Here is a 23,015-nt window from a genome sequence, read left to right as displayed (position 1 = left end):
TTTTTAACATGGAGATTGGTATTTAATTTTCTTTCAATGACTGCAAAGTGAGGGGATTTTGTAAAATAAACTATGCAGCAATCTTGCTGGCAAATTGGGCTTGTGAAAGTAAAGTCTGTAGGGTGTCTATTTTTTCTAACACATAACATTATTTAAATGTAAATAAATTAAGTATACAAATAGTCAAAATATATCACTAGCAAGGAAAGCACTATTGAATCGCATTTTTTGTAATTCTGAAGTGTGATGGAAACAAAGATTTTAGTACGATCACAACAAATCAAGACACTTTAATTGGTGATGCTCAAATTATTAATATTCTCTGAAACACCTCACATGTATTGCTTGTGCCTTGCACAGATTTATCAGTAAAACTGTGCAAATGTAGCGGCCATTTCAGTGGAGAAAATGCTGTCTGTAAATGACAGTGAGCTACCACACCATGCTTTGGTGACAGAGTGGTCCAAAATGCACCAATGCCTGCAAACCAAACCATTACCTCGCAACTGCTCGAGGGGCATCATTTATTTGATCCTCTTGTTCTTTGTTTGACTCTTGGTAGTTTTCACATCGATAGCAGCACTTCCACTCTGAAAATTGTTCCCGCACCACTGGGCACAATGGGTGAAGAATGATGGCTTGGAAAGCTACCAATGATTTAGACTTTTTCTACTATTCCTCCCATAACCTTTTGTGTGTTTGTCTCTAAACAGGTCTCAGAGACGACATAGCTCTACTTCCAGTATTATTGACTTTACAATAGGCTGAAGTGGTATAGCCAGGTTAGTCATCAGTTTTAACGCTGGTAATTAAATATTTGTAATCCCAGCTAATTTTCCTAGGCTGTACCGAGCTAAATCTATTCTTTGCCCTGCATGAAATTGACTTGTAGATCTGGCATATTTTTTGCTACAGTGGTTTGCGGTGTGTCCACCTTGACCAAGTCTCCTGTATTGGCCTATTGGCCTACCTGTGCTTTGCTGCATTAGCTCCAAAAAATGTTGCACTAGTGCAGCAAGATGCCACAGTAGCATTAAAAATGTAGACACTCTTGTGGTAACGACTGCCATGTTGTGCTGCATTGTAAATATGGTACAACCATGGTGTCATTAGGGGGGCACAGGCAGACGCAAGAAAAGTGCCGCATTGGGACTGATGAAACACTTTCTTGTAAATATGTCCCATAGTGTCAATTCAGGCGCTCATTATGACTTTGGCTGTCTTTTTATAACACCGCCAAAGCTGCGGGCACCAAAAGACCATCAGTGCTGGCGGTCTTCCGACCACCATATTGCGAGTACTGCAGGATTTCCGCCACATTTTGGGTGAAAATCCTCCATTAGTCGGGCTGGCGGTCGGTGGTGCATGGGCGGTTTCACCCCCGGCCCGCCCCACAAAAGGACTTCACCAGCCGTATTACAACCTGTAATACAGCCTGGCAGGGTCCTGATGGTGTGTTGGTGCTGGCGGTGGAAAAGCCCATTCCCTGCCAGGCGACTTCCTCGCCGGACAAGGTAAGTCTGGCGTCTGACATGGGAGGGGGCAGGGGGTGTTGTGTGTGTGTGAGTGGGAGTTGTCTGCGTGTGTGAATGTAAGTGTGTATGCATGTTTGTATGCGTGTGTGTATGGGAGTATGTATGCGTGTGTGCATACGTGTATGAATGTTGAAGTGAATGCATGTATGAATGTTGAAGTGAGTGCGTGTATGGATGCATGTGAGTGAATGTGTGTATGGATGCTTGTGAGTGAATGTGTGTATGTCAGTGTTGGTGAATGAGTGTATGCGGGGTGCGTGAATGAGTGTATGCAGGGTGTGTGAATGAGTATGCATGATGCGTGGGGGTGTCTATGTACATGTATGTGGGGACAGGGTGGGGGACGATGTTCTAGTTGGGAGTGGAGGGAGGGGGCGCTGTTATATTACAATGATGGTGATTACTGTTTATGAATCATCTATGCTTGCGAAGCTTCAACAGTGAATAAACAAAGTATTATGTTAGTTTTAACTGTGTCATTCTAACATGTTCATCAGCAAAAAACAGGACATATTTTATGTTTTTGTACTTACGTACCTTACATACTTATATATATGTCTGACAAACATCAATCAATCAATCAAGGATTTATAGAGTGCACTAATCACCCGTTAGGGTCTCAAAGCGCTGGGGGGGGGGAGCTACTGGTCGTAGAGCCAAGTCTTGAGGCATTTCCTGAATGTCAAGAGGTCTTGGGTCTGGTGAAGGTGGAGCGGTAGGGAGTTCCAGGTCTTGGCGGCTAGGTGAGAGAAGGATCTTCCTCCGGCGGTGGTGCGGCGGATGCGGGGGATGGAGGCGAGGGCGAGGCTGGTGGAGCGAAGATTGTGGGTGGGGGTGTGGAAGGTGAGTCTGTCGTTGAGGTAGGCTGGGCCTGTGTTGTGGAGGGCCTTGTGTGCGTGGATGAGGAGTTTGAAGGTGATCCTCTTTGATACTGGTAGCCAGTGAAGGTCTCTGAGGTGGAGGGAAATGTGGTCACGGCGTGGGATGTCCAGAATGAGGCAGGCGGATGTGCTCTAGATTCTTTGCAGTTTTGTTAGGAGTTTGGTTGTTATTCCTACATATAGGGGGTTTCCGTAGTCCAAACGGCTGCTGACCAGGGCGTTGGTGACAGTTTTCCTGGTTTCGACAGGAATCCACTTGAAGATTTTGCGGAGCATGCGGAGAGTGTTGTAGCAGGAAGAAGAGATGGCATTGACCTGCCGAGTCATGCTGAGTGTGGAGTCCAAGATGAAGCCTAGGTTGCGTGCGTGGGTGGTGGGTGACGGCGCGGTTCCTAGGGAGGTGGGCCACCAGGAGTCATTCCAAGTTGAGGGGTTGGTGCCAAAGATGAGGATTTCTGTCTTGTCTATGTTTAACTTGAGGTGGCTTGATTCCATCCAGCTGGCGATGGCGTGAAGTCCGTTGTGGAGGTTGTTCTTTGCAGTTGTAGGGTCTTTCGTGAGGGAGAGGATGAGCTGACTGTCGTGTGCGTAGGAAACTATGTTGATGTGGTGGGTTCGTGCAATGTTGGCGAGGGGGGCCATGTAAACGTTGAAGAGCGTGGGGCTGAGCGAAGATCCTTGGGGAACGCCACAGATGATTCTGGAGGCTTTTGACAGGAACGGTGGAAGGTGGACTCTCTGGGTTCTGCCTGAGAGAAATGACGAGATCCAGCCGAGTGCCTTGTCATGGATTCCAGCGTTGTGGAGGCGTGTGCTGAGAGTGTGATGACATACCGTGTCGAAAGCTGCGGAGAGGTCCAGGAGGATAAGTGCTGCTGTTTCTCCTTCATCGAGCATGGTCCTAATGTCGTCTGTGGCAGCAATGAGTGCAGTCTCAGTGCTGTGGTTTCTGCGGAATCCGGATTGGGTGGTGTCGAGTACGTTGCTGTCTTCCAGGAACCGGGATAGTTGGCTGTTTACTATTTTTTCAATGACCTTGGCTGGGAAGGGGAGGAGGGAGATCGGCCGGTAGTTCTTGGGGTCGCCTGGGTCTGCCTTCGGTTTCTTTAGCAGGGCGTTGATTTCTGCGTGCTTCCATCTTTCTGGGAAGGTGGCTGACTCAAAGGAGCTGTTGATGGTTTTGCAGAGGTGGGGGTGATGATGATGTTTGCCTTATTGAAGATATGATGTGGGCAGGGATCCGATGGTGATCTGGAGTGGATGGAGGCCATGGTGGTGGCGGTGTCCTCTATGTTTGACGGGGGTCCAGGTCTGGAGGAGGTGGGTGTTGCTTGGAGCGTTGGGTTCTTGGGTGTTTGTAGTCAGCTGGTGGATCTGGGGTTTGAAGCTATTGTGGATTTCTTCTATCTTTCGATGGAAGTGGGTTGCCAGTGAGTTGCAGAACTCCTGTAATGGCAGGGGTTCGTTGGAGCAGGTCCTGGGGGTGGAGAGCTCATTGACGATGCCGAAGAGCTCTTTACTGTTGTGAGCGTTGGCGTTGATGCGTTTTTTGAAGTGGGTCCTTTTGGTGGTGCGGATCAGTTGGTGATGTTTGCGTAGGGCATCCTTGAAAGCAATGTGGTTGGAGTTGGTAGGGTCAAGGTGCCAGGTTTTTCCATTCTGCGACATAGCCGTTTGGATTCCTGTAGTTCTGGGGTGAACCAGCTCGCCTTGATTCTGTGGGAGGTGTTTTTTTTTTTTTTGGCGGTGCGAGGGTGTTGCCGCAATCTTCTATCCAGCAATGCAGGTTGGTGGTGGCTATTTTGGGGTCCGGGGTCCCTGCTCCAGTTGCGTCAGGGGGTTGTTTGCGGTGGTGGTGAGTGACTGGTTTTTGGTAGGAGAAGTGGATGCAGCGGTGGTCTGTCCAACTGAGTTCGGTGGTGTGGCTGAAAGAGACGTGGTTGCTGGCTGAGTAGATGGGGTCGAGTATGTGGCCTGCGGAGTGGGTGGGTGTAGTGACGAGTTGCTTGAGGCCGAAGTTGGCGAGGTTGTCGATTAGGTTGGTGGTGTTGATATCATTGTTACTTTCTAGGTGGAAGTTTAGGTCACCAAGGAGGATGTAGTCTGTTGAGGCACGGGCTTGAGAGCTGATGGCGTCGGCGATGTTGTCACAGAACTGCGGTCTGGGTCCAGGGGGTCTGTAGACCAGTGTTCCTCTGAGTGTGTTGTTGGCGTTGATATGGATTTTTAAGTGGAGGTACTTGGCGGAGTTGATGGTGTTGTGGGAGTTGGTGGAGACTCTTATGGTGTTTTTGTGGATTATGGCGATTCCTCCTCCTGGTCTGTTGATTCGGTCTCTTCTGGTGATCTTGTAGTTTTCTGGTATGGCTATGGCTACGTCTGGTTCTGAGGCCGAATTCATCCAGGTTTCGGTGAGGAATGCGACATCGGGCGAGTATGTGGTCAGGAGGTCCCAGAGTTCAATTGCATGTTTGTGGATGGAGCGGGTGTTAAGTAGGATGCATCTTAGGCGGTTGTCTGTTTTAATTTGGAGTTTGGAGGTTAGGTTGCAGGTGAAATTGCAGGCTTTGCAGGAGAAGGGTCCTTTGGTGCGCGTTGGTGTGGACTGGAAGCAGATGGAGGAGCATCCTGGATTAAGGGCGTTGAGTTCGTTGGCAGTGTAAAGGTGTTTGGTGGCACGGGAGGCGTGTTGGTCAGGGGGTCTGGCGCTGGGCGCAGTCTTGGCATGGACGGGCGCAGACAGGCTTGCCTTTGGTGTGCCTTCGGTGCGCCAGCGGCGCGTCCGCGCTGCGGCCAGCATAAGAGGGGAGGTAGGAGGGAGTGGCAGCTGGGAGGAGGGAGGGAAACCTCCAATGGGAGTGCGGGGGCTGGGGCAGCAGGAGTCAGGAGCGGGAAGAGCTCAGAGGAAGAGGGAATGGGCTGGGGCCTTCCGGGAGAGGAGAAGCCAAGAAGCCCAAACAAGCCCAAACAAGCCCAGACAAGCCCAGACAAGCCCAGACAAGCCCAAAACAATGGCAGCACTTACCGGAGCAGTGGTGAGGAGGAAGCGACCTGCCTGCAAGTATTCATGAAACATAGGCCTTCTCCTTATTTATTTCATATTCCTGTAAGGGGTGGGGGGGGTGGGGAGGGTGGCACTGTTCAGGTAGGGGGTGAAGGGAGGGGGCACTGTTCTAGTAGAGTGGTGGGGGGAGTTCTGGTATGGAGAGGGGTGGGGGGTATTGGGCTTGTGGGGGGAGTGCCAGTGACAAGAAAGAAATTTCCTGTCACCTGTAGCCTTTCCGCCAGGGTTTTCGTGGCGGTGCTACTGCCGCAGAAACCCTTGTGGCTAATACCGCTGGCGGCCGTCATTGGACCACCGGCCGGAGATGCAAATCTGCCAACCTGCCACACTCACAATGTGGCAGTCTTCACCACTGCCACCGTGGCCCTGGCGGTCAGAAGGCCACCAGGTTCATAATGAAGGCCTCCTTGTCTGCTGATGTAGGGGAGTTAGTTAGACGAATCTCTGAATTTGCCAACTTGAGGAACAGGTGGGAAAATTGCCCAGAATTATCAGTTTCACTAAATGTAACACCATGGTTTGATCTGAGTCTTTACCAAATAAAGAAACACTCTCTGCATAGATTGACAAGAGCAGTAGGATATTAATGAATCTAAAGCTTCTATGTAAAAGAAATTTCCTCAAGGCACCTTGCTCAAGTGATATGTCAAATAGTAGTGGAGAGAGAGAGTAACCATGCCTAGTTTCATATGTGATAACAATTTGTTGAGAAATCCTGCCTTGTAGCCTCATTCTTACCACTCTTTGTGTTATTAAAGGTCTACCGCTTATTGCTGCCTTCTTTTATAGGAGACATCCAGTGCATGATGTTACAATACATCTCAAAAGCCAAACAATTGCAAAGATCAGGCTCGGAAATCAATCAGGTCCATTCCAATCATTGACCACTTATGCAGGAAGGTATCAGGATTATGAAGAACCCCGCTAAGGTGCTGGCGGTCCTGCCACGTAATGACAAGAAATACAGGGCTCTTGATGATTCTCCTGAATGCCTCATGGGGCATCGTAGGCTGGATTCTGTAATCTCACAAGCTGCGCAGAGACGATCTAAGAATCCAGCAGCTCCCATTTCAGTACCATCAGATAGAGACGGTCGATGCCTTGACACTATAGGCAAAAGATATTCCCTCATGTCGGCCGTTATAGTGAGAGCTGCTAATGCTTTAACCATCCTGGCACGTTATGATAAACAGATGTGGTCTGACATAAAACCTATGATTGATCTCATTTCTCAGGAGCAAAGGCAGGATGCAAAAAAGATCTTGCAAGAAGGAGAATGAGCCTCTTCTGAGATCATTGACACTTCCATGGACATAGCCTCAACAGGGTTTAGACAGTTGGCAGGCGCTGCTGTTCTGAGGCGTCAGGGTTGGCTTAAAGCCACTTCATTTCGACCTGAGGTGCAAACAAAGATATTAGATATGGCATACGACAGGGATATGCTCTTTGGCAAGCACATAGATGAAGCCCTTCTTGCCATTAAGACAGACACTGACATGGCTAGATCCTTAGGCGCTTTGCAGTATAGAGGACTGCCTTTCAGGGGGGCAAGAGAACGTGTTTCTTCTTCTTCCTATAGAGGTTCATACTATCGCTCCCAGCAGTTTCAGCCCTACCAACAATTCAAAGCATCACAATCTTATCGCCAACCAACTACAGCTGGTTTCTTTAAGCAGGGAGCCCATCGCAGAACCACACATCAACCCTGAGACATAGGACGTAAACAATTACCTAGTTGAAGTACCAGCTGCTCAACCTTCCCAGCATCAAGAAGGGGCAAACGTATCCAAGTATCTCCACAACTGGAACTCTATCACCTCAGATCAATGGGTATTGGACATAGTGGCTTATGGCCACACCTTAGAATTCACATTAAAACCACCAACCAGTCCCCCGAAAGGGACGCATTCCCCGCATCTTCACTTAGTGAAAAAGAGACCAAAGTGATGCTTTTCAGTAGCAATAGAAGAAGTTCCAAAGCCCCAAAGAGGGAAGGGATTCTATTCCCGTTTTTCCCTCATGCAGAAGAAAACAGGGGAATGAAGACCTATTCTAGATCTCTGGCATCTCAACAAGTTCCTCCGCAAACAAACTTTCAGAATGATCACTCTTTCAGACATATTAAATCTCCTAAACAACAGAGATTATATGACACCTCTAGACTTGGAGGATGTTTATTTCCATATCCCCATTCATCCGAAGCACCGCAAGCATCTTCGATTCACTGTGGCTGGTACTCACTATCAGTTTCGAGTCCCTCCCTTCGGACTCAGATATGCTCAACTCTTATTCACCAAGTGTGCAAGTGTGCAGCCCCAGTAGCAGCCGCTCTCAGGAAGCAAGGTCACCAGGTCTTTCCATTCCTAGACGACTGGTTACTAAAAGCGTCAACTCCACTAGCAGCAACAAAAGACTGCATTGCACTCTTTCAAAAACTAGGTCTAACAGTCAACGAGAGGAAATCCCTCACAGTATCAACTCAGAGCTATCCTGGACACGCAGCAGAACAAGGCTTTCCTTACACATGAAAGGCAAAATCATCTAGCATCCTTAGCCAAAATAATATAAAAAAGAAAGTTAATTTCAGTGAGGTTGAACAGATCACTCTTAGGTATGATATCTTCCACAATCAACCTGGTACTAAATGCACGTCTCAAAACGAGACCATTGCAGGAAGAGTTACAGGTTCAATGGAACCAATCGCAAGGGTTGTTCGAGGATCGCATTCCTGTTACGCCAAAGATGATACAGACTTTAGACTGGTGGGCTCACCAGTCTCATCTTTCTCAAGGCCTCACATACGTTCTGTTAGTCCCACAGTTTATAATTACGACAGATGCTTCAATGCAAGGATGGGGAGGTCAACTCCAAGATCTGCAGATCCAGGGGAAATGGTCAAGCCATCAAAAGCTGATGCATATCAACAGCCTAGAACTCAAAGCTATTTTCCTCACGTTACAGGTGTTCCTCCCGAGGATACAAGGGTCTCGAGTGCTGGTGCGGTCAGACAGCACAACCAGCATGTATTATATAAACAAGCAGGGAGGCACCAGATCCATTACGCTCTAGAAGGAAGCTCAGGTACTATAGAACTGGGTAACAAAACACAACATTTCCCTGAAGGTCGAACATGTTCTGTGAGTGTGCAACACGTTAGCGGATGCACTCAGCAGGACCAACAGCGATTGTCACGAATGGGAGCTGGATCATGCCCAAGTAGACAAAATATTTGCGACATGGGGAAGGCCAGCTCTGGATCTTTTAGCAATGAACTGCAATACCAAATGCCTATTTTATGCAAGTCGGTATCCCCTCCCAGGGTCTTGGGGAAATGCCCTTTGGATGTGATGGTTCGGGATTTATGCGTTTGATTTTCCCCCACCCCATTAATTCCCAAAGTCATAGCTAAGATAAAGACCTGTCACCTAATACTAATCTCTCCCAGATGGCCCAGGCAATACTAGTACACAGAGCTTCTTCTGATGTCGGAAACCATGCTGATACGTCTCCTTCCAACTCCAACACTACTATTAATGTGTCAAGGAGAGATCTTACATCCAGACCTGACGTCACTGCACTTACATGCATGGCTCCTGAATTCCACGAGTTCCAGCATCTCAGGATTACCCCAGAATGTAGAAGCATACTTTCTAAAGTGAGAGCAGGCAGCATAAACAAAATGTATCAACTTAAATGGAAGCAATTCTGTTGTTGGTGTCACAAACATGACTTACACCTGTATGAGGCCTCACCGGAACAAATATTACCTTACCTGTTAATGCTAGCAAAATCCGGGCTTGCGCATTCCTCATTGAAAGTACATTTGGCAGCGATCTCCACATACAGACACTCTTCAGACACGGCCTCCCTTTGTTCATCACGATTAATTAAGCACTCATGAGAGGTTTATCCAGGGCCTTTCATCCAGTAATGTTTCCTCCTCCCGAGTGGCACCTTAATGTGGTATTCTCACAGTTAAAGAAAATGTGAACCTATACATAAAGCAGACTTCAAGTTCCTTATGTGAAAGGTAGCTTTCCTCCCAGCAATCACTTGCACTAGAAGGGTCAGTGAAATCCAAACCTTCACCACACAAAAACCCTTTCTGCGTTTTACTGAGGAGTTGTCATTCTCAAAACAAACCCAAAATTTATACCTAAGGTGCCTTCTCAATTTCATCTCATTCAACCAGTTATTCTCCTAACGTACGTTCTAAAACCAGCAGAAAAATCCCTCCACACATTGGATGTGAAGAGGTGTCTTAAGTCCTAACTTCAACGAACTAAAACTTTTCGCATGTCGGGTCAATTGTTACTCTCCTACGGACCTGGGCGACTGGGTTCTGCAGTAACAAAGAAAACAATAGCAAGGTGGCTGTTGGCAACCATTCAGTTCTGCCATTCTGCAGCAGTAAAACCTCTAGAAAGGCAGACTAGAGCGCTTTCAACAAGAGCAGTTTCTACCTCCGCAGCTCTGTTTGCTAGAGATCCATTAGAACAAATATGCCATGCTGCTACTTGGAAGAGACCCCACTCCTTCGCGAAGCACTACCATCTTCAGTCCACGCATAGGACGGATGAGGCCATGGGCCACGCAGTTCTACGACATCTTTTTCACTGAGGTGAGCCTCTATGGTACTAAATAATTTTATTTCTTTTTTTCTGGTAATTATATCTATTGTTCTTGTAATTTTATCATTATTATTACTACTACTATTGTTATTATTGTTACAGGTTAAACATCTCTGCATACAGTGTTGTGTCACTTTGACTGCTATGTATAACTAATGATTGAGGTGATACAAAATTCTTTCATGGCCACCATCCGCTTTAATTTATTATGCTGCTTGTTATTCTGATGCAAGCATGTGAATCTATGAAAGATCCAATACTGGATAAGAAATTAGTTACTTACCTGTAACTGCGGTTATTCAGTATTCGTATCTTTCATAGATTCACATGCGACCTGTCCTCCTCCCTTTAGAGGCTCCCTTTTCCTGACTCAGGTAACATAATTCACTCTAATGTGGAAAATCTGAGAAAGGGAGCTTCTCTTGAGAGTGTTCTAGAGGGTGCTGTCACCTGATTGGATATGGTTCAAGTTTGGTCCATTTTAAAAAATGACATGGCAAGGCTAGCAAATTTCAGCCTTATTTGCATTGTAGACTCTATGGTTATTATTATTTACTGCTTTATAGGATACAGTGGGACTCCCACTTTGACTACAGGGAAGATTCAAGCATGTGAATCTATGAAAGATACCAATGCTGGATAACCGCAGTTACAGGTAAGTAACTAATTCCTTTTTTGAGATACTGGTCTGTGTCCGCAGTACATTCATTGACTTTAATGGAGTCTAAAGATTTGCAGTAATAGACACATGCCCCCAGTATTGCCTCAGTGTCATAAATCATCCACCCTTCATTTCCCTGCATGCCTTTACATAAGCTTGAAATGTAACCATGCCAGCACACTGTCCTTACACTTGCCCTCCCCATATTTTCTGGCCTGGCCATGTTTTCCCAGATATTTGACCTCACACCCCCTCTGATCGCAGAATATGAGCAACTCCTCAATAATATAGAACTTCATGTCATGAACCAAAAGTAGAGGGTGAATGAACATTCCTCGGATACTTCACACTCTTCATGTGCAAATACACACTGTTTTTATCCATGTTTAGTTTGTTGGCCATCGTATTGTTATTTGTCCATATTTTTTTGTGTTATGTAAATAAATAAGACGTAATTTGTATATTTCCACAGATAAGTGTACATTTATACTTTGATGCCTATCTGCTTTGAGCACATTAAGCAGTCAAATATAACAAAACAATACACCTACATGAAAGTATTCGCATTCTAAGACAAACAGATGTTGAGATACACAAGTATTAAAGGAAATCTAAACCTGTCTTTTAACTCCTCAGGCTGTGGAATTTACGAATCACAGCACCGCTAGTCACTCAAAAGAAACCCATTATTCTGCATTTTCCGCTTTTAAAAACGAGAACAGGCAGCATTCACATTGTTTTCTGTCTGTATTTATCAGTAAAAAACAGTAGTAACGAAAAACTTGGAGCCTTATTTATAATACAGTACTTGCAGCAGCAATGGACACTATCCAACTGTTGGGGCGTGTTTATCGACCCCTATATTATTTTGTATGTTATTTTGTATAAAAGCCAAACCCAGCCGCTACCCCTTCCCTCGAGATAATATTCTCGGCATCCATTTTCGAGCACTTCCACAATACCGAGTCAAACAATTATGGAGAATTATGAGGCCAATATGAGTTAACCAGAGTCCAGGGATTATCCATGCCTAAAATGTGTATCTTGTAGGCACCAATCCTATTAGCCACCTCTAGGTCAGACCAAGGGTCCTAACACACTTTATATCTGCCTTACCTCCCGCAGTAGTCCCCAGGGAGACCCTCAATATGCGAATGCGCTGTTGTGAAACATAAACCAGACTTCTCACCAACGTATCCTTAAACCCCTACCCCAGTACCACTGAAACCTCTATTGTTGTTATCCTTCCCCCAAGTTTAGTTAACTGCCTACACGTTAGTGCTCCCTTTAGTTGTATAGTGTTGGTATACCAGGTTCTAGCTGAGACCTTCCAGTCACTTTAAGATGTTTTATATCAAATTATGATGCCTCATATCCTGCAAAGTGCTCGGTCTTGGGGTTTCTTCCAGCTCATGCCCACATACTAAATTCCACAGTCCTGTCCTATCAGCGGGGTAACGAAACTGGAGGGAGCCCCCTTGCAAAGAGCATGCAGGGCGGCCCCCCACCGAACTCACTCAGGCAAGGTGCTGTGTTGAGGGGGCCAACTGGAGGTGGGCCCTCCCCGCACCGCAGAGCTTCGGAGCCCTTTGTTACCCGACTGTGTTATATCACATGGGGACCTTCCGCTTTAGGTATCTGGTATGTTGTTGCCAACCCCTGCCAGTTACATGTTTTGTTTACCACATTCAATCAGAATACTCCCCATACATTACATCCTATAGTCTAACACATAGATGACTCTTCGAGTCCCTTCGTGTTTTCAAAAATAACTGGCAGTCTAATACATTAAGAATCAATAGGATTTACATAATGCCATGAGTGTTCACATAGATAAAAGAGCTGTTATCATCATTCAACTTAACTTCATAGAGAAATTGGGAACCCTGTCATTTCATTGGGCCAGGACTCTGGGCTGTCATTCAATCCTTTTGAGACAGAATATTCACAAACTTGAAGGTCAGAGCCAGGTACGTGAAAAATTTATGCTTTCCTTCGTCCAGAAGTTTGACTTTGGGACACTACCACTCCAAATAGGTATTGCATGTTGGTCAGTGCTTAATTTGTGTTGGTGGTTTCCGGTGCAAAGCACCGGCACTGATTTTTGAGGGCCGGTGTTTATTCTTCTGCCCAAACATTTACTGCGAGCAAAATACACATATGTGAAAGGCGGAGGAAGAGAAAAACGAAAAAAATTCACAAAGGGAGAAAGCAGAAAGCTGCAAGGGTGAGCTCAAGGGGCATCGAGTGGCTGTCAATGGATTAAAGAGGCCCGAGATGGCTTCAGGATAACGCCACCTCAGTATTCCGAGTTTGCACATTTAATTGCAGAAGCCTTATGTTTAAGAGGAGGGCTTTGGGCACCGGCACGTTTTTATTTACAAATTAAGCACTGATGTTGGTGCAGTGTATTCTTGGGTGCATGAAGACTCATTTTGCTTCCTGCACTGCAGATTTAACGTTCGGGTATATTGACGTATCTGCACACGAAAGCTGAAAAAAACCCTTTTTCTCTGGTCATTCGGAGAATTGAGTCCCTATCCCTGTAATTGAAAATGAGAGTGATGACGATCATGGGAGTTTAACTCCTGGTTCAGTGGTAGGAATCAATTGGTGTGCAAGCACTTATTTTATGAGTGGGGTCCTTCAGTGCATCATAGTTCCATAACCCCGCGGTTTTCCGGCACTTCTTGGGCTTATTGACTATCTCCTGACTCTAACCGTCTCAGGAAAAGACAAACATCCAACACCAGGCCTCCTATTTTGGCCAGTGCCCTGCGTATGCAAATCTGAGACCTCAATCTATCAGCACCCAACTGGACTCATAGTGGGATATGGTCACGTGTCAAGATCATCATAGGCAACCACTGAAGGTAATGTCTTCTTTTCCAGGGTGCAGCTCGAGCGCGATCACTTATTTTCAGTGACCCATCCTCAATTAAATCATTCCCTCCTCAGTTAACAACGGAATCCTACCACATGGTGGTCCCAGCCCAACACTCCCAGGCAAGCATAGTGCACCGAACAGTTGTCACTGTTGGCGACCTTTACTCAAAGCGACTCTTCCTGACATAGATGCGGGTTCCTGCGTCTAAGTAGGGCTTTGTGTAGCAGATGGAGCTGCGAACTGCCATCTGAAAGGTCCACTCTGCCACTTAAGCTCAGTCCCTGTACCAGCCATTCAGCAGCTGCAGCAGGTAATGCTGGGTTTGTTTCAGTGTGAAATAACTTGTGAGAGGATAACTGAGGAGTGGTCCATCAGCTGGTTGGGTAGCAATGAAGGCTCTACTCACCTCAACGGCTGCCCCATCAGTTCATTTTCCCTAAAAGGTATCACCCCTCCCACTTGCTGCTGTGGCTGCCACCAATGGGCTTCCGTGGAGTGAGTCATAGTGGAGCCATTCTGACCATACTTTGTGTGCAGGTAAAGCTGTAGGAGATATTTCCAGACTATGTTATGGGCTCACATTCCCTGGTAAGACAAGAAAAGCACAAGGCGTGAGATCTTTAGAATAATGAGTACATTCAAAATAATACTTGGCTTGGAAAAGTCTCAAGCTTGCCAGCAAGTACTAAGAAAGCAAAACACGTGTTGGCTATGATTCAAGAAGACACTAAGCAAAGCTACAACCATTGACTCATCAAGAATCAAGTCTAAGAGTAAAATTATAAAAGAGACCTTTGTTATTTGAAAACATTTTTGTTGATATAAGGTTCAAACTGAACTATTGTGTGACATATTATGCATTTGCCCAACGTGTAAACCAAGATGATCGTTGGCATGCGCTGCAGGAATGCGGCATTCCACACGCCAAGCCTTGGCCCACAAGTGCCGAGAAGCGTTCTCCTTTACATGCTGGGCACTACTTACATGTATAAAAAAAAACACTTCCAATCAGAGGAGCGCCCACTGCACCCCAGCTATGTTTCATACCCGCTCTAGTCTCTAAGTATCAGATTCATGCTCTGTTCATCAGCACACAGCAGCTCATAGCATTATTGTATGTTACTCTTTCATTAACCCCTTCACTGCCAGGCCTTTTCCCCATCCTGTGCCAAGCCTTTTTTTGGCTATTTGGGGCAGTTCGCGCTTAGGCCCTCATAACTTTTTGTTCACATAAGCTACCCACGTCAAATTTGCGTCCTTTTTTTCCAACATCCTAGGGATTCTAGAGGTACCCAGACTTTGTGGGTTCCCCTGAAGGAGACCAAGAAATTAGCAAAAATACAGTGACAATTTTTATTTTTTATTTTTTTAAATGGGAAAAAAGGGCTGCAGAAGGCAGCTCGTGGTTTTTTCTTTGAAAATGGCACCAACAAAGGGTTTACGGTGGCAAGATCACCATCTTCCCAGCTTTCAGGAACGGGCAGACTTGAATTGGAAAACCCAATTTTTCAATACAATTTTAACATTTTACTGGGACATACCCCATTTTTGCTATTTTTTGTGCTTTCAGCCTCCTTCCAGTTAGTGACCAAAATGGGTGAGAAACCAATGCTGGATCCCAGAAAGCTAAACATTTTGGAAAAGTAGACAACATTTTGAATTCAGCAAGGGGTCATTTGTGTAGATCCTACAAGTGTTTCCTACAGAAAATAACAGCTGAAATAAACAAATGTTGAAATTGAGGTGAAAAAAACAGCCATTTTTCTCCACGTTTTACTTTTAGATTTTTGAAAGCAATATACCGTTACGTCGGCCGGACTCTTCTGGTTGCGGGGATATATAGGGCTTGTAGGTTCATCAAGAAAGTTCTGGAATCTGTGAGGAGCCACAAATTTCCTTCCACCCAGCGTTCCCCCAGGTCTCCCGATAAAAATGGTACCTCACTTGTGTGGGTAGGCATAGCGGCCACGAAAGGAAATGGCCCAAAACACAACGTGGACACATCACATTTTTTCACAGAAAACAGAGGTGTTTTTTACAAAGTGCCTACCTGTGGATTTTGGCCTCTAGCTCAGTCGGGACGTGGGGAAACCTAGCAAACCAGTGCATTTTTGAAAACTAGACACCTAGGGGAATCCAAGATGGGGTGACTTGTGGGGCTCTGACAGGTTCTGTTACCCAGAATCCTTTGCAAACCTCAAAATTTGACCAAAAAAAACACTTTTTCCTCTCATTTCGGTGACAGAAAGTTCTGGAATCTGAGAGGAGCCACAAATTTCCTTCCACCCAGCGTTCCCCCAAGTCTCCCGATAAAAATGGTACCTCACAAGTGTGGGTAGGCCTAGCGCCCACGAAAGGAAATGGCCCAAAACACAACGTGGACACATCACATTTTTTCACAGAAAACAGAGGTGTTTTTTGCAAAGTGCCTACCTGTGCATTTTGGCCTCTAGATCAGCCGGCCCCAGGGGGGGCAGAAATGGCCTAAAATAAATTTGCCCCCTCAACCCCCCTGCGGAGCGACCCTTGCCTACGGGGTTGCTCCCCCTGCGTGACATTGGCGCAAAAAAAAAGATCCCCGGTGCCTAGATGTTTCGGCCCCCCTTGGGGGCAGATTGACCTAAAATCGGCTGATTTGCCCCCAAGGGGGGCAGAAATGGTCTAAATACAATTTGCCCCCCAGGGGAGCGACCCTTGCCTAATGGGTCGCTCCCCATCTCTAAAAAAACAAACAAACAAACAAAAAAACACAAAAAAAAATTAGCCCTGGCCCCTAGAGGTTTCTGCCCCCCCCGGGGGAAGATCGGCACAGTAACAATAGGCCGATCTGCCCCCAGAGGGGGCAGAAATGACCTAAAATAAATTTGCCCCCCCAACCCCTGCGGGGAGCGACCCTTGCCTACGGGGTCGCTCCCCTTGCGTGACATTGGCACAAAAAAAAAATCCCCGGTGCCTAGTTGTTTCTGCCCCCCTTGGAGGCAGATTGACCTAAAATCCGCCGATCTGCCCTCAAGGGGGGCAGAAATGGTCTAAATACAATTTGCCCCCCAGGGGAGCGACTTTGCCTAATGGGTCGCTCCCCATCTCTAAAAAATAAATAAAAAAAAATTGGGGTGGCAGATGGGCCTAATAACAATAGGCCAATCTGCCCCCGGGGGGCAGAAATGGCCCCAAAAAAATTTGCACCCCGCCCCCCCAACCCTCTCCCCGGGGAGCGACCCTTGCCTACGGGGTCGCTCCCCTTGCATGACATTGGCGCAAAAAAAAATCCCCGGTGCCTAGTTGTTTCTTGACCTAAAATCGGCCGATCTGCCCCCAAAGGGGTCAGAAATGCCCTAAATACAATTTGCCCCTTCAGGGGAGCGACCCTTGCCCAAGGGGTCGCTCCCCATCTATAAAACAACAACAACAAAAAATCTGCGGTGCCTAGTGGTTTCTGCCCCCCATGGGGCAGATCGGCCTAATTAAAATAGGCTGATCTGCCCCAAGGGGTCGCTCCCTAATGCCAGTTTCATAAAAAAAAAAAAATCCTGGTGTCTAGTGCGCGTTTTGACAGCCGGATTGCTTGCATTCCGGCTGCCAAAACGCTGAGAGAGACTTCAAAGGGAAGGAAATAACTTTCTTTCCCTTTGAAGTCTCTCGGCCTCCTCCATGTGATCAGAAGAGAAATGCTTTTGCATTTCTCTTCCGATCGCATGGGAGGAGGCCTTGTGACAAACAGTGCACGTTCGCGCGCTGATGTCACAGGGGGGGGGGTGGGGGAGTCATGGAAGGGGAAGGTCTTCCCCTTCCATCCCTGCCTTGGGGGTAGGGAGGGAACCCCACAGAGGGCGCCCTAGCACTCCCTCTGGGCTCTGTGCCCAGGACGTAATGGTTACGTCCTGGGCACACAAGCACTGTGCTGCAGGACCTAACCATTACGTCCGCGGCACAGAAGGGGTTAACATAAGATTCAAGTCGGTAAATCTTAAAATGCATTAATCATGCTGACTATTCTGCTACTTTCCGAGTGCACTCATTAAATAACTGGTTTCCATTGTATTTAAAATATATTCAAATATATATCGCTTTTGTTTTCTGCCATAAACAAGAGCGCTTCCCCAATTGTCCTGTGCGACTATTAACACCATCTGAATATTATTCTTACTTGTTTAATCCCCGTGTACTTCAATTGACCGATAATAGGTGACCAGCTAACTTCTGCAAAGTGTCAGGAGATGCACTGAATTCTAGTTCTACTGGGGTTATTGGCATTTAATCCGTTTGAGCTAAAACACATTTTAAATTGAAATCCACACATTATGCTGCAGATGCAGGTTTATGAGGAAAGTGCCGCAAAACAATAATTATATGCAAACACTGCACTTTGGAATCACTTACTTCTGGTGGCTCTTCTTGTCATATCCTCTTTAAGATCATCTATGGCTATCTGCAGGAATAGACTGACAAATGGGAAATCATAAAAAACAAAAAAAATAACCGAAGAGGAACCCGGGCATATTTATGAGGGGCTTACGCCGCCGGAGCAACACTTTTTTTGATGCTCTGGTGGTGCAAGCCTCTCAACCATATCTATTAGGCTGTGCAAAACCACTTTGCGTGGCTTTGTGTGGCCTCATAGATATTGAGTAAGACAAAGCAGAGCAAGTTGCTGTGTTGCCTTACTCTGCGCCAGGGAGGCATTCCATGGGCATTGCAGTGGGTTTTCCCACACAACACCAATGAATTTTGATGCTGCCCCAGATTTACTTAATCACGTAAACCTGGGGCAGCACCAGAACCTTACGCCTCCCCAGAGCAGGTGTAACGAGGAGAAATATTTTCATTTCTACTTGTTTTTTCCTCTTTCCATCTGTACTGCATTCTGCAGCACACATAGAAAGAGGAAATTGCCTCTCTGAATAGTTTTTGTGCAAGAAGATGTTCCTTCCTGCACAAAAACAATCCTACCTGCAACGCAGGCATCCTTGCACCATGGTGCAATGGTGCCTGCGTTGGCACTTGGCAGCCAATTGTGCGTCAGCGCAGGGGGAAAGGACAGCAATGCACCATATTTTATAAATACGGTGCATTCTTGCCCTTTCAGATTGGCTTAGGGCAGCAAAGCAGAAAGACTTGTGGTGCTGCCCTGTGCCAATTCCCCATAAAAATGGGCCACTGTCTCTTATCCTCTTTCTCTAGATTCATACAGCACCACATGCTATTGCTGCCTCAGCTGCTTGTGGATGGAATCAGAGGGAACGTTCTGAAACACAAGTCCTTCTTAGTTCCCCAAATCCAATACAACTTCTTTCACTTGCCCAACTAGATATCTAGGACCCACTCTCTGAGCCCATGGTGGCAACCCTACCACCAAGAGGGACTGGCCACACACTACTAAGATTGCCAGTGAGCATGCTATCTAATGCTGATTGCAAAAAAATGTACGAAATACTAGGTACAAAAGTCAGACCACAAATACTGCAACCAGGAGGGAAACTGAGACTGAGTCCACATATGTGATTTTGGTCAATAAGGGCCTAATTTGACTCAGTCTTGTGATTTTACGAATGACTGAGGCCCTCATTACGAGGCTGGCAGCCCTAGGACTGCCAGACTTGCGGTGGCGGTCGGACTGCCGACAATGCGGTGGTCCGGCTTCCACATTATGACAGTGGCGAACACGCCAAGGTCGGACAGTCGGCACTGCCACTTCTTCGCGAATGGCCTGGCGGGGCAGGCGGTTTTAATACACCAGGGCAGTGCTGCAAGCGCTGTCCTTGGGATTACAAAACCCTTTTCCACCGGCTTTTACATGGCTGTTGCACCGCCATGTAAAAGCTGGCAAAGACTGGGTGCCGGGGGCCCTCATGGACAGCCCGTAGTGCTTTACACTGAAGCGCAATGGATGCTGTTGCATCCTACTCACAGCAACATTGCCGCCAGCTCAATTGTGAGCTTGAGTCAATGTTGTGGGCTGTTTCCCATTGGGCAGCGGCAAACTCATAATAGGGGCTTGTAGTGAGTACCAAGGGGTACTTGCACCTTGCACCAGGCCCAGTTATCCCTTATTAGGGTATAGGGTGTCTAGCAGCTTACGCTGATAGATAATGGTAGCTTAGCAGAGCAGCTTAGGCTGAACTAGGAGACGTGTGAAGCTACTACAGTACCACTTAGTGTCATATGCACAATATCATAAGAAAACACAATACACAGTTATACTAAAAATAAAGGTACTTTATTTTTATGACAATATGCCAAAGTATCTTAGAGTGTACCCTCAGTGAGAGGATAGGAAATATACAGAAGATATATATACACAATAGCAAAAATATGCAGTATAGTCTTAGAAAACAGTGCAAACAATGTATAGTTACAATAGGATGCAATGGGGAAACATAGGGATAGGGGCAACACAAACCATATACTCCAAAAGTGGAATGCAAACCACGAATGGACCCCAAACCTATGTGACCTTGTAGAGGGTCGCTGGGACTATTAGAAAATAGTGAGAGTTAGAAAAATAACCCTCCCCAAGACCCTGAAAAGTGAGTGCAAAGTGCACTAAAGTTCCCCTAAGGACAAAGAAGTCGTGTTAGAGGAATAATGCAGGAAAGACACAAACCAACAATGCAACAACTGTGGATTTCCAATCTAGGGTACCTGTGGAACAAGGGGACCAAGTCCAAAAGTCACAAGCAAGTCGGAGATGGGCAGATGCCCAGGAAATGCCAGCTGCGGGTGCAAAGAAGCTTCTACTGGACAGAAGAAGCTGCGGTTTCTGCAGGAACGAAAAGGGCTAGAGACTTCCCCTTTGGTGGACGGATCCCTCTAGCAGTGGAGAGTCGTGCAGAAGTGTTTTCCCGCCGAAAGAACGCCAACAAGCCTTGCTAGCTGCAAATCGTGCGGTTAGCGTTTTTGGACGCTGCTGTGGCCCAGGAGGGACCAGGAGGTCGCAAATTAGACCAGGAGAGAGAGAGGACGTCGAGCAAGACAAGGAGCCCTCTCAGCAGCAGGTAGCACCCAGAGAAGTGCCAGAAACAGGCACTACGAGGATGCGTGAAATGGTGCTCACCCGAAGTTGCACAAAGGAGTCCCACGTCACCGGAGACCAACTTAGAAAGTCGTGCAATGCAGGTTAGAGTGCCGTGGACCCAGGCTTGGCTGTGCACAAAGGATTTCCGCCGGAAGTGCACAGGGGCCGGAGTAGCTGCAAAAGTCGCGGTTCCCAGCAATGCAGCCCAGCGAGGTGAGGCAAGGACTTACCTCCACCAAACTTGGACTGAAGAGTCACTGGACTGTGGGGGTCACTTGGACAGAGTTGCTGGATTCGAGGGACCTCGCTCGTCGTGCTGAGAGGAGACCCAAGGGACCGGTAATGCAGCTTTTTGGTGCCTGCGGTTGCAGGGGGAAGATTCCGTCGACCCACGGGAGATTTCTTCGGAGCTTCTGGTGCAGAGAGGAGGCAGACTACCCCCACAGCATGCACAAGCAGGAAAACAGTCGAGAAGGCGGCAGGATCAGCGTTACAGAGTTGCAGTAGTCGTCTTTGCTACTATGTTGCAGGTTTGCAGGCTTCCAGCGCGGTCAGCAGTCGATTCCTTGGCAGAAGGTGAAGAGAGAGATGCAGAGGAACTCGTATGAGCTCTTGCATTCGTTATCTACAGTTTCCCCAGAGACAGAGACCCTAAATAGCCAGAAAAGAGGGTTTGGCTACTTAGGAGAGAGGATAGGCTACTAACACCTGAAGGAGCCTATCAGAAGGAGTCTCTGACGTCACCTGGTGGCACTGGCCACTCAGAGCAGTCCAGTGTGCCAGCAGCACCTCTGTTTCCAAGATGGCAGAGGTCTGGAGCACACTGGAGGAGCTCTGGACACCTCCCAGGGGAGGTGCAGGTCAGGGGAGTGGTCACTCCCCTTTCCTTTGTCCAGTTTCGCGCCAGAGCAGGGCTAAGGGGTAGACTGGCTTATGCAGAATTGGGCACATCTGTGCCCAACAAAGCATTTCCAGAGGCTGGGGGAGGTTACTCCTCCCCTGCCTTCACACCATTTTCCAAAGGGAGAGGGTGTAACACCCTCTCTCAGAGGAAGTCCTTTGTTCTGCCATCCTGGGCCAGGCCTGGCTGGACCCCAGGAGGGCAGATGCCTGTCTGAGGGGTTGGCAGCAGCAGCAGCTGCAGTGAAACCCCAGGAAGGGCAGTTTGGCAGTACCAGGGTCTGTGCTACAGACCACTGGGATCAGGGGATTGTGCCAACTATGCCAGGATGGTATAGAGGGGGCAATTCCATGATCATAGACATGTTACATGGCCATATTCGGAGTTACCATTGTGAAGCTATATGTAGGTAGTGACCTATATGTAGTGCACGCGTGTAATGGTGTCCCCGCACTCACAAAGTTCAGGGAATTGGCTCTGAACAATGTGGGGGCACCTTGGCTAGTGCCAGGGTGCCCTCACACTAAGTAACTTTGCACCTAACCTTTACCAGGTAAAGGTTAGACATATAGGTGACTTATAAGTTACTTAAGTGCAGTGTAAAATGGCTGTGAAATAACGTGGACGTTATTTCACTCAGGCTGCAGTGGCAGGCCTGTGTAAGAATTGTCAGAGCTCCCTATGGGTGGCAATAGAAATGCTGCATCCCATAGGGATCTCCTGGAACCCCAATACCCTGGGTACCTCAGTACCATATACTAGGGAATTATAAGGGTGTTCCAGTAAGCCAATGTAAATTGGTAAAAATGGTCACTAGCCTGTTAGTGACAATTTGGAAAGAAATGAGAGAGCATAACCACTGAGGTTCTGATTAGCAGAGCCTCAGTGAGACAGTTAGTCACTACACAGGTAACACATTCAGGCACACTTATGAGCACTGGGGCCCTGGGTTACCAGGGTCCCAGTGACACATACAACTAAAACAACATATATACAGTGAAAAATGGGGGTAACATGCCAGGCAAGATGGTACTTTCCTACATAGGGGCCGTGCGGTGACCTGACCGCAGGAGTTTGGAGGGCAGCCTTTTCGGCCTGCCAAACTCTAAATGAGGGCCTGAGTCACTAACTGTACCAGTCCTTGCTGAGGACAGTCACCCAGCCCTTGCCTCAACAGCACCCCCACAGCTTTCCAACCATATTGTTGTTGTTGGCTTGGGTAGGTGCCAGCATTCATAACTGAGTTTGAAAAAGCTAAATACTTGGCACCCAGGGCAGGATCACCTTTTGCTCCAGCCCCCTTGTTCCTGTAGTGTCCCTTTGGCTGAGCCAGACATGCCCATGATGACCGGATCAATACCCGCCTTTGGGTGGTCTCGGCTTCCCCTTTGGCAGCACAGTGTTTCTGCCAGGCCTGGTGAATAAGTAGACTCATGCCCC

The 23,015-nt window shown here is 47.2% G+C and overlaps 1 long non-coding RNA gene across 2 annotated transcripts in view; it reads left to right on the top strand.

The window, feature by feature from the left end:
- Positions 1-23,015, top strand: part of LOC138295597 (uncharacterized) — a 559,610-nt gene that overhangs the window by 535,407 nt on the left and 1,188 nt on the right. The gene's annotated exons all lie outside the window — the stretch shown is intronic.

This window comes from Pleurodeles waltl, chromosome 5 (assembly GCF_031143425.1).
Source record: "Pleurodeles waltl isolate 20211129_DDA chromosome 5, aPleWal1.hap1.20221129, whole genome shotgun sequence".
NCBI lineage: Eukaryota > Metazoa > Chordata > Amphibia > Caudata > Salamandridae > Pleurodeles > Pleurodeles waltl.
This window is presented reverse-complemented; position numbering and strand designations above follow the sequence as displayed.